Source organism: Pezoporus flaviventris, unplaced genomic scaffold, assembly GCF_033815535.1.
Source record: "Pezoporus flaviventris isolate CSIRO_AGI_PZ_B2104156 unplaced genomic scaffold, CSIRO_AGI_Pfla_v1 ptg000029l, whole genome shotgun sequence".
NCBI classification, from domain to species: Eukaryota; Metazoa; Chordata; class Aves; order Psittaciformes; family Psittacidae; genus Pezoporus; species Pezoporus flaviventris.
In genome coordinates this window covers 2,166,451-2,177,437 of record NW_026892577.1, presented here as the reverse complement: position 1 = coordinate 2,177,437, position 10,987 = coordinate 2,166,451, and the positions used below count along the sequence as shown (strand labels likewise).

Here is a 10,987-nt window from a genome sequence, read left to right as displayed (position 1 = left end):
TTGTCCTTAATATCCCTAGCCAAGTTTAACTGGGCCTTAGTTTTCCTAACCTGGTCCCTAGCTTCCCGGACAACATCCCTGTACTCTTCCCATGCCGCCTGTCCTTGCTTCCACTTTTTATAAGCCTCTTTTTTCATTTGAATTTTCCTCAGCAGCTCCTTATCCATCCAAGGAGGTCTCCTGGCCCTCCTGCTGCACTTCCTTCTAGTTGGGATGCAACACTCTTGAGCTTGTAGCAGGTGATCCTTGAATATCAACCAAGAGTCTTGGGCCTCCATGCCCTCTAGGCTATATCCCATGAAACCTTATTAAGGAGGTTCTTGAGGAGGCCAAAGTCTGCTCTCTTGAAGTCCAACGCAGCAAGCTTGCTGCACGCTCTTCTCACTGTCCTGAGGATCTCAAATTCAACCATCTCGTGATCGCTGCATCCAAGGCTGCCCTGGAGAGTTACATTTCCAATGGTTCCTTCCCTGTTGGTGAGCACAAGGTCAAGCATGGCACTTCTCCTTGTCAGCTCCTCTATTACTTGCAGAAGGAAGTTGTCTTCCACACAATCAAGGAACCTCCTGGATTGCTTGTGCCGGGCCGTATCGTCCTTCCAACAGATGTCAGGGTGGTTGAAGTCCCCCATGAGAACAAGGGCCTGCGAGTGTGAGGCTTTTCCTATCTGTCTATAGAGTGCTTCATCCGCAGGTTCTCCTTGATCAGGCGGTCTGTAACAGATCCCCACAGTAATGAGTATAAATCATAGCTTCTAAAATTCAGATTATACTGAATAAAAACAGGCCTGTTTTTCAGTTGGTAGTTATTGAAATGGTTGTATCAAACTGAATATAGCATTCCCACTGAGGTCTTACTCACAGTAAAAGGATTACTGCATAGGTCTCCTGTATAATGCTCCTGTGAATTCATTTTAGTATAACTGGATTATTTGACTGATTTGTTCCTGGTTGCTTGATCAATTTATGATCTGGGATTACCCCAGAATTCCTGATTATCCAGCTGTTCCTGAGCTAACACTGATGAGGACGATCATTCCTCTTGCCAGTAATTTCATTCATTTCAAATAACTTCTTCAATTTGCCACAATAATCTGATAATGGAATCCTGACACCCAGTGGGCTCTCAGGCCCTTCTAACTCAATAAGTACACTTGTTATTCCATTATTGGGGCCATCGGTAAAGACTAACTCAGGAGTTAACCATTAGTAACCACTCTGTGAAAAAACCTTCCCAACTATTTGGGACTGTGGAGGTGTTGTAACTGTACCCTTTTTCCTTAGATAGTTATGGGGAAACCATAAGAGACAGGATCAAAGGTCATATTAAGTACAGACATACACTTTTGCCCAGGACTGGCATAAGAATAAAGGGTATTGATTCCATCTTAAATTGATTGTGTTAACTGGTTCAGATTTCACTGACATGTGCAAACAGTAGCAAATTAGAAGCCCAAATACTTTTTCTGCTTTCTGGGACTTCTGTTAGTATTCAAAGATCAATACTTACTTCTCCAAGGTTATCATGTCTCCACCTGGTCCTACTGGATAGATGACATAGTGTAGGCTCCTGCAGCAACAACACATGCTTGTGATTCTTCCCTTCAGTAATTACTCAGAGATCTATTTCCTCCTGCATTCTGTATGGTGTAATGGTGTATATGGCAAGTTTATGATGCCTTAATAAATGAAATGGGGTCTTGCAATATTTTGTATTCCTCTTCACACAAAGAGGTCATTGACTATTTATATGAAGTTTCTAGAAAATGTTAAGGTTTTGTTCAGGAATGGCATTGACCTTTTCTTAGAAACATCTCCTGGTAAAGCTGAGTCATCTGTGTAGCTATCAGTCACAGTGTTACAGTTCTCTCATTTATCACACATAGTCATACACCTAGGGTGTAAAGCAATTACAGATATACAGTATATATATTATTCAAATGTATATATATGTTGTAACATAATTAAAATGTCAAACAAAATGAAAAGCACATTAGTAACTACCAAGTGTTAAATGTGGCTCTGATTCCACCTTCGATTCTCACTGGCGTTCCCCTTCATCAAATGCAAAACCTGACTGACTCCAATGACAATCCAGAACTTCCCTGGTTTGTCTGAGGTATAGTTTAATTTTTTCATAAAATATAGAGCTTGCCTTCATTTATCTGCATATAAATATGAGCACAAACTCTTTCACCATAGCAGTTTAAAACATTTTACACATTAATATAATCAGGCTATAGCACCTCCAATAGTAGGGGAAATACTACCTTTAGTTATATATGCTAGAATGAGGTACAGAGAGCTTAAGATACTTATCCAAGGCCAGGCAGATTGGTCAAGGATTCAGACTTCCTGATTTTCAGTCCCACATCTATATTCTTTCCCTAGGTTTTACAATGACGTATGTGTCATTGCTCAAGAAATGCAAAGCCAGCAATAAACACTTCTAGCCTCTCTATCATCTCTCCATCAGCAATCATCATCTATCCTAGTTATCCAAGTATAAAACATATCCTCTCACAGGAAAAGAAAGTTCTTTTAATCTTCTGGTTTAGCCCTTTGAGAGTCATAAGAATTCTAATTACCGGTACAGTACTTAATGAGCATCAAGAGCTTGAGGATTGCAGAATCTATACAGGACTTTCTTATCCACATGCCGCAGATGAAGAAAAGCTGATAGTCAGTTTTGACCTGAATTATCTCTTAGCAGCTAGAGATTCTGCTCTTGGGAGAAAAGGATTCAGTGTCCCTCTTAGAACTTCATACATTCCTACTCTTTAATACTTATATGTTTATCTGCAGTAAAAATACAGCTTTATGTAGAGGTTGGGGTTCTGTAAAGATGAGTTTTACTTGAAAGCAGTGAGTATGAATGTCAGTAAGGTTTCATTATGGCTTTAGATGTCTACTAGAATAACTTCACTAGCAGTGTTAAAAATAATCAGCTCTCCAGCCAGCTTATCTGTGCTGTGAATCTGGCTGAGCTACAGCAAGTCTTACAGAAGCCTATCCTCACTATTCCAGCTTGTGTAATTTGGGAAGGTGATATAATGGTCACTGGAAAAGCTCTTTTGGACGGCACCTCTGCGTCTTATCACAGGGTTTTGCTGCTCCAAGTCTGGATGAGCACATGGAGTCCTTACCACTGAAACAAAACCGGAAGATGCACTCCAGGACTGGTGCTCCAGTTGCGGAAGGGACAAAACTAGATCAAACCTTAAACTCAGAGTGAATTGCCAAGTGAATTAAATTCTAAGCCTAAAAACTTAGGCTGTTTCTGTTCAATAAGGACTAGGCAAGTTTACTATTACTCTGGTTACTGTTATTTGGAGTCCAGTTTCATAAACACTATTTTAGAAGGTTATTCTGCATCTGTATTAGTTCCCTGAATTCAGTTCACAATGTGCTGCACAAATGCTTGTGGCTGTACAGGGCAGGCATGGTACAGGAATAGAAACACACAGCTGGGAAGGAGGAAATGATTATTTAAGCTGCCGTTAGCAGAATTGTTGCTGAATGTCACAGCATGGCAAACCTTACTCTGCAAGTTCACTCTGGAACATCTTCTGGGGCAAGGAAAGAATTTTACCCCAAATCCACTTATTGCACAGACTTTTGCTGTAACTATATAAATACATCTGCTATTTAAGAAGCATGTTAGTCACAATATAGAAAATGAAGTCAACTGGAGTGATAGAAATGGTTTGTATTAAAAATGTAATAACTGGAGTACCACAATACGCTTTCCATCACAACTTGGTAGTGCTTAAAATCTTGGAGCGCTGAAAGCACTGGCTTCCAGGCTGATCAATAATGTCTCATTAGCTTGTGTTCCATCCTTTAAACCTCTCATTCTCTCCTTGTTCCTTGTCTTTTGTAATGGTTCTAAATCTCTGGAATGTGAATAGGCATTCCACACTGGCTTTGTAAAGTATAGCACATCAGAGGTCCTTATCCATAACAAGAGTTCCTGGGCACAAGAGTAATGTAATCAATGCATAATAATTAATAACTATTGTACAAAAGAGTAAGTGCCATGAGAAAGGGGAGCAAGAGGAAAGCAATTTTAAAAGAAACCAAACCCAGGGAAGGTAAAGCTTATCCTGCATTTATTCCCATCACGTTCAACTGACAAAGATTTTTGCAGTGAATAACTAATAAATTCCTTTTTCATAGCACAGCCAAAAATGGGGTGAAAAGTGACAGAGAAATGTAATAACACTTCAGTACTTGGCAACTATTGCTATTCTTCAGGCAATACTTGATGCTCAGCCTCAACAGTATACACAACAGGGGGAGTTAGTTATATGAAGAATGGAATACATCTGTTTCGCGATTTTACTACCAAATCGCTGCAATACTCAGAGAAACTGAGTAGTCATAAGACAGAAAATAAGCTAAATCTTTTGGAAAAATCTAGATTCAATGAACCCCAATAGCATTATAAAGATAACTGGGGCTTTCTTCTGTAATATTCCATCCCATTTTTACTAAATGTATTCTGCTCCACTCCCAAGACATGGAGTTAAATACTGATTTGTAGCTGGAACCACCAGCAAGACAAAGTTGGTTTTGGAACATTTCCATAGGAGCCCCAACTGTGACCTCATGCCACCCTAATAAAGATACATATGGTTGTGAGGAAGCCTGGTTTAGAACCACCCACACTTAAACTTTCTGTGATCAAATATAGCTCTAGAAAGGAAAAGTCTCTTGTAAGGCAAATGTGCAAAAACCCCACACTTGGGAAAAATGAGTCTGCTGTACAGATTTCCTCAATACTTTCTAGCAAATGGGATTCATCAACCTTTAATCAATGAAAAGACAGAAAGTGGAGTAAAAAATTCAGTCTACTTGGTGAAGGATTTTCTGTGCCTGGTCTACTTTGTCCACTTCTAAAACCACTGAAAACAGTAGGCCCAGGTCATCAAAGGAGGAAAAGCAGGTAGAATCTGTTTTAAATTAGCTGTGGTGTTTATTACAATGGCCATGAAGAGCAGCCTGTCAGCTTGGAGCCTCCTCCTTTGTCAGTCTCCTTTACCTTGGAGAAATGAGGAATTAAATGTGGCCTTAGTATACCATAAACAGTATTTTAACTGATGAAGGCAGATCAATAACACAGTAAGGAAGCTTTTCATGTGTCATTGTGTTAGCTGGATAGACTGCAAAGTGAAGTTTGCAATTGTAGAATAAAAGAATTGTAGGCAGTCAAAACATTCTCATTTCTTTTTGCAAATGGTCTCATTGATTTGATCGTAACAGTAAGTGCAGCAGAGGGAAATCAATACATTACCCACAAGCCATGTAGTACGTTGCAGATGGTAACCACATACACACGGCTTTGAAGGGAAAATGTTATTGTTTTCCTCTGTGCTCAGGGAAGATTGTGAAGTCAGTGGAAATTTCTCATTGGCAAGCAAGAGGTTTTCATGGGGAAGGAGGAAATACCAATGTCCCTCTTCCTTTAGAGATAACAACTATAGCTGCCATATGAAAAAGTTATTTCAGTGGAAAGAAAGCTTAAAATAAAATCGGGCAGAAATCTGTATGCTGAACTGCTTTCCCTGGGTTTGAGAAAGTTGTCATTTTCTTGCCAAAAGCTGATATTCATGCCAGTGGTTTTGTATTTTTCTGTTCTAAAACACAACATACAAGTATTTTTCAGAGTATTTAATACTGAAAGTACATTTACAGGTACTTCAGAAGTATCCTGGTGGCAACTGTTGGCTGTCACAAACAAATCTCTTTTTATCTGCTATACTGCCAATGTGAAGAACCTACTGTGTTACTTTTGTTCTGAGGAGGCTCCTTCTCAAAGCAGGCTTTTCAGAGTGTCTGGTTAATACGTGACACAGCCTCTTTAAAAGCACATAAAAGCCTTAAAAAACCCTATTTCAGAAGAGGAAGGTAACCCAAGAGTCCTTCTCACATGATAATTTATCAACCATCCCACACAGCTGGGGAGCTATCAGGTTAGTAACTGTGTGATGAAGAATAAGGGAAATTAAAGAATCTGACTGGAATATTGTAGAAGCCCTGATCCATGCATGTGATTTAAGATATTAAGAGCATAGCATCATGAATTAATTACTCACATTCCTGTATTAGTAGGAACACATTAGAACCATCTGAGTTACAGAATCAGGCAAACCAGTTTGTCTTGTCTGCAAGATAACCAGCAGGCATAACAGGAGGCTGAATGGGGACAACTGAATGGAGAAACCTAAGCTCAGTTAAGGAAGCATAAAGGAAGCATATGGAAGCATATGGGAGGTGCAAGTGGGTAGAGACTACTCAGAAGGAATACAGATGCATTGCCTGGGCACACAGGGATGCAAATAGGAATGACAAAGCACAGCTAGATTAAAAACTGGCAAGGAGTATGAAGGGGAACAAGGCAGGCTTCTATAGTTACTCTGGCATCAAGAAGATGACCAAAGAAAACTTAAGCTCAATGCTGAGCGGGGTGAGGACACAGAAAAGGCCGAGGCCTTTTTTACCTCAGGTTTTACTGGATGATCTGCTTTCAGGCCTCCCTTGCCTCTGTGTCTAAGAGCAAAGGTAGGCTACAGAAGTTCTACCAGCAGTAAAAGATGACTGAATTAGGGGTTACTTGAATAAACTGACATCAAATAGTCCTTGGGACCTGATGGGATGCATCCAGAAGTGCTGATGTCCCTGCAAGATTGGTTTTTGTCATCTTCATGGCACTTAATCCTTTAAATAACTAGACTAAATATACCTCCAATAAGCAACAAGGCAGCAAAAATTCTTTCCTCTCATTGTGGAATAGATGGCTTAACCAGTCAGGTGAAAGCAAAGCAGCAAATGTTCATAGTATAAAATCTCCACCCACTGCACCTGTGAGTTAGTATCACTAATAGCAAAGGAGTAAGCTACCTATAAGGATATTGTGCAGGCTGACAGGAGTGCTTCGAATACATTATAGGTGTATTCACTGTCAAGGAAGATTTTTCTGATGGAAAGCTAGCAGGAGCATGAAAGCCAAACAAACAAAAATGCTCTACATCTTCTCAATCATAGACATTTAGAAATAAAGATCCTCACACCCTCCACAACATCATTCCCAAGATGGGTATTATTCATCCGAGGAAGATGTGTATTTGTTCAATCTATCCAGACAATTGTACTTCCAAGCAGAGAGTGTTGCTAAATCAGCACTTCACATTAACATTTGAACTTGAAATCAGGTGATACTGAGAGTGAGAGCCCATGACTAATCGTCAGCCTCTGCATTTCCTCACCATTAGCTATTGACAATGAACTGCAAAAATGAAAAGCTCCCTTTCCAAGTCTTCTTTTTATATGCTAACTGAAGCTGACAGGCTCACAAACACACTGACCAGCTGTGAATCTGTGGAGAGCATACAGAATGTGAACAGAAAACTACCTAAGGGAAAAAAAAACAAACCAGCAACCCAATCAAAGGGTGAACAAGAGTGAAACAAAATCTGTCCTTCAAATCTCTGCAAGGAGCACCCAATTATTTTAATGGCAACTCTCTGCATTACACAACACCAAACCATTTGGAAAATGCATGCAGAATAGAGATGATATTGCAAGTGGCAGTGAGAAATACTCTAGCAAGATAGTGCAGACTGCATACACTTAAAACGCTTTTCTAGACTGGATGCTTCGAAAATCAAGCTCTTGCGTGGGTCCTGAATATTAACATTTAGTAAGGACATTTCTCATTTCTTAATGTCCTGTCAACACATGATGTTAAGGTATTTTCTAGTCCTAACCATTCTATATTCTATAACTCATATATGTATGAATAATACACTAATAGAGAAACATTGTATGAGAGAGAAACCAATCTTTTCAAAGAATGGCTTCAAAATAGTGCTGTTCAGTAGTGTGTAATTTAATAACAGTGAATCTATTTGTGATTTGAAGAGGCTGACCTCTGCAGCAACCCATACCTCTCTGTCAGCAGTCTTCAGTGCTCTCAGCCAGAGTTGTGTCCAAAGGAACTTTTGATTTGGCATGATAAAGGGAAGCAGAAACTTCTGGCAGGGGGATGAAATTCCTAAATTGATCTGCCACTGACAGAACAGGCTCGTTCTGGAAATCTCTGCCCTCAGCTGCTAGTTCCCATGCCCCAGCTGGAGATTCCCACTGGCCTGTTGTGTGACAAATGCCAAGTGAACTGTTGATGGAACTCCTCTGAGTGGGTGGAGTCCGTAGCAGGGGCAGGACATCTTTCTTAATGTCATTTTCATACTGATTATCATTTGTTCTTACAGGACAATATTAATCACCTTAGTTAAGTCTTTATAGGTTTCACAGATAATTCGATTAAAGTCAACTGCTGACATTTGCACAATGAAATGAAGGAATGGTACCACTGCATAATGTGTTTATTTACTCTGTCCAGGAAAAGACAACAAAGTATAGGGGCACGTATGTACAACTGACAGCTAAAAGAGATTCTTCTGCCCAAGGGAACGTCTCAGAAATCTTCCTCACCTCCCATGTTAGTAAATCTGTATCACTGTAATTCTCAAATTTCTTTTTTCCTTAAGGTTTCACACATCTCTCTGTGAAAAGGGGATTGCTGCAGCTACTGCCACTAAGACGCCTGCTGCCTGTGACTCATTTAACTGACTGCTGTCCCTCTGCCCTTCTTATAGTGCAAGGCAGAGAAGAGAGAGAGAAGAGCAAAACTCAAGAATCTCTGTTAGCAGACAACTGCCAGCTTTCTTGCAGGGTCACAGAGGGACTTCTCTCCAGCAGAAGATGCACAAAGGGTTGTACTGAACTGAGCATTTGAACAACCTGAGGCTCTTCCTGCTCCTCATTCTTCCCTTTAGACAGCTAAAACTGAAAGACGGACACTGATTTCTTTGCACACCAGGAGCTTTCAGTTAGAGACAAAAAATACATCCCATTGCAATCATAGCTCTGTTCTCCACTTATTTGACCTGAAATTTCACAATGCCTTCTCCACTTGGGATAGGCTTCATTTTATGGCACTATAAATGTATTGATTTACAAGTGAGGAAACAGCACTGCATTGTTCTGGTAGGAAACAAGCCATGGATCAATCCATCCCTGTATTGCATTTCTCTGTATGTTTGATGCAAAGTCAAGAAGTAATTAATTCAAAAGAGATCTAGTTATCAAAATGCTGAGAAGCCATTCAAACTTTTCTTGCCCAGTACTCACAGGAGTGATCTGAATTACTAGCAGTCTGCCAATGGCACTGACTGCCTCATGCAAGAACTGGGCAGGACAGTGCTACACTGGAAGCCATAGGGCATTCACGATGTGTAAGCATGTTTAAAATCAGGATCTGTAGCTAAGAACAGTGCATCTTTTGTATACCTGCCCTGGGGAAAATGTTAAGAGATACCAGCCTCTATTATCAAATCAAATAAGAGTTCAGTTCCATTCATGTTGTTCCTATACTATTTAAGTATACTTAAAAAGCAACATCAGAGTTCAGACCTTATATTTGAAAGAAAACTCTTAAACTGCATTCAAAATAATATAAATCCAGTATAGTCATTAAAAAATAAATTCTTTTAAGAAGGGTAGATGGAAATAAATGAAAATATGGGAAGATTGGTTTTCTGGTATGATGTAAAACTTGCGTGCACCATTAATTTTCATGATATACTGAACATATTTTTTCAACAAACCAAGATGCACCCAAATGGTGGTAGTCACGATGGGATGCTATTTGTCTATGTCCATTTCTGCTTCAGTTTTATAGGGAGCGGGACTTCAGCCTCTATAAGCAAACAAAAGCTCTGGAAACCTGTCGACAAGCACCCAGTAAGCCTGTAGCAGTGACAGGCTTGCTGGTATGCTTTCCAGTGTCGCCTGGAGAGGAGACAGTGTGTAACTAACTGTACTATACTAATATACCAGGAGGTGCTCTTCTTCGTATAAATATTTAAAATCATGAGTGCTGGGGTATTAAGATTTCCTATGATCACTGTATCGGCTCCTGCCTGTTTCCACCAATTATTAAAGTTGCTCCCTCTTGGGGAAAGCAAGAAAACTTGGGGGACGCCGGCTTGCTTGTTATCACCTCGCCTGTAGTGGCCGGCTATGACCCCCTGCGGCTCTGCGGCTTGTGCTGCTGAAGGCTTCCAGGCCCTGCGGGGCTCCGGTACCCCTGCACAAATCGAGAGAGGGCCAGAGGGGCCGGGGACAGCCAGGGCCACCGGGGAGCCGGACGCGGCAGCGCTGAGGGGCCGGAGAGCGCTCCTCCCTCAGACTCAGCCCCAGGCGCTGCCGGCACAGGGGTTATCACAGAATTATTTACGTTGGAAGGGCAGTTAAGATCTCCAAGTCCAACCACTCCCCAGCACTGCCAAGGCCACCACTAAAGCATATCACTGAGGGCCTCATATACGCAGTTTGTGAACGCTTCCAGAGATGCCGACTCCACCACTGCCCTGGGCAGCCTGTTCCAACGTCTCACTACTCTTTCGGTGAAGAAATTTTTCTCAGTATCCAGTCTAAACCTTCCCTGGTGCAGCTTGAGGCTGTTTCCTCCTGCCCTATCACTTGTTAGTTGGGAGAAGAGACTGACCCCACCTCACGACAACCTCCTTTCAGATAGCGAAAAGGTCCCCCTGAACCTTCTCCATACTAAACCCCACCCCGGTCCCTCAGCCCTATCCTCACACACTTGTGCTCCAGGCCCTGCACCGGCTCCGTTGCCTTTCTCTGGACCCGCTCCAGTACCAGCTATCCCCGCCACAGCACCTCAGCCCTGCCCCTGCCCGCTCCTCACTGTGGCCGTGCAGACCCGGACCGCCTCCCTCCACGGGGCTGCGCTGAACGGAGCAGCGGGCTGAGGGGAGCGGGAGCTCCGCCCCTCGCCCTCCGCAAACCCCGCCCCTGTTCCGGGCTGCGCCAATGAGAGCCCTGCGAGAGCGTCACGTGCGGAGAAGGAGGCGGGGCCGGAACCCCGGGGGAGCGAGCCTCGGCAGGAGCGGTGGCGG

The 10,987-nt window shown here is 41.9% G+C and overlaps 1 long non-coding RNA gene across 1 annotated transcript; it reads right to left on the bottom strand.

The window, feature by feature from the left end:
- Positions 1-760: 760 nt before the first annotated feature.
- LOC133272036 (uncharacterized) lies at positions 761-10,778 on the bottom strand. Its single transcript, XR_009744327.1, has 3 exons — positions 10,668-10,778; positions 9,619-9,762; positions 761-3,147 (listed from the first exon to the last, which is right to left on the bottom strand). It is a non-coding gene; the product is annotated as an uncharacterized LOC133272036 (long non-coding RNA).
- Between the last annotated feature and the right edge of the window lie 209 nt (positions 10,779-10,987).